Source organism: Propithecus coquereli, unplaced genomic scaffold, assembly GCF_000956105.1.
Source record: "Propithecus coquereli isolate 6110/MARCELLA unplaced genomic scaffold, Pcoq_1.0 Scaffold544, whole genome shotgun sequence".
Taxonomy (NCBI): Eukaryota; Metazoa; Chordata; class Mammalia; order Primates; family Indriidae; genus Propithecus; species Propithecus coquereli.
In genome coordinates this window covers 760,250-761,114 of record NW_012151330.1, presented here as the reverse complement: position 1 = coordinate 761,114, position 865 = coordinate 760,250, and the positions used below count along the sequence as shown (strand labels likewise).

Below are 865 nucleotides of genomic sequence, written 5' to 3'. Positions count from 1 at the left end.
TAAAAATAATATGAGCAAATGTTTTGTGGACTCAGAATTATCCCTTTAAAAATTATAAAATAAAAAACAAGACAGAAAAGCAGAAAATGTTCATACTAATCAATCCACCTAAGAGTTTATTATAAAAAGTAGATGGCAGACAAACAGTATGCTACCTCTGGGGCCTTTGCTTCATCTGTGGGAAGACCAGTGTCCTGCACAGGCAGGACATCAGACTGGACGGTGTCAGGAGCCCAGCATGCAGAGCACCGTGCTGGAAGTCTGGTCTCGGCGCCCAAAGCAATGTGCTGTCCTTCGGCAGCCGGGCTCCAGCCCAGGTAGCCTCAAAGGGTGAGTGTGAGCTTCAGCAGGTGTGTCCAAGGCCCTAAGCGATGGTGTGCAGTCCAGGCAGTGGAGCTGGGCCCCAGGTCTCTGTCCGAGAGGCTTCATGCTCTATCTGGTCTCAGATGCAAATCCTGCCTCGAAGCCCAGGATCAGAAGGGAGAAAAACAAGGGCTGAAGATGTAGGACCAAGTGCAGATGGGGCCGTCCCTGGGAGCCAAGGGAAGGGGAGGTCGCCCTCCGGGAGGCTGGTGGGTATTGTTGGTCTACACTCATTCTTAGGGTGCTAGGTGCATGTCATTTGTTTTATAGTTGCATAATTGCAAGAGAAAACCAGCAAATGATACTGAGTGGGACCTATGCTATCCACAACCTTTTAGGGAATTTTCTCTTCTGGATAGCTGTGTTTTCTGGATAGGCCACTGGTTGCCTCTTTAAAGTCCAAAATCTTTTTTTTTTTTTTTAAAGATTTTCTCTAATCACCTTATTTCCTGGCTTCATAAACAAAGCTTATTGCACAAGATTTTTTTTTTCACGACTCAGA

The 865-nt window shown here is 46.4% G+C and overlaps 1 protein-coding gene across 1 annotated transcript in view; it reads left to right on the top strand.

Annotated features, from left to right (window-relative positions):
* GNB1 (guanine nucleotide binding protein (G protein), beta polypeptide 1) overlaps positions 1-865 on the top strand; it is a 108,242-nt gene that overhangs the window by 68,845 nt on the left and 38,532 nt on the right. The window lies entirely within an intron of this gene.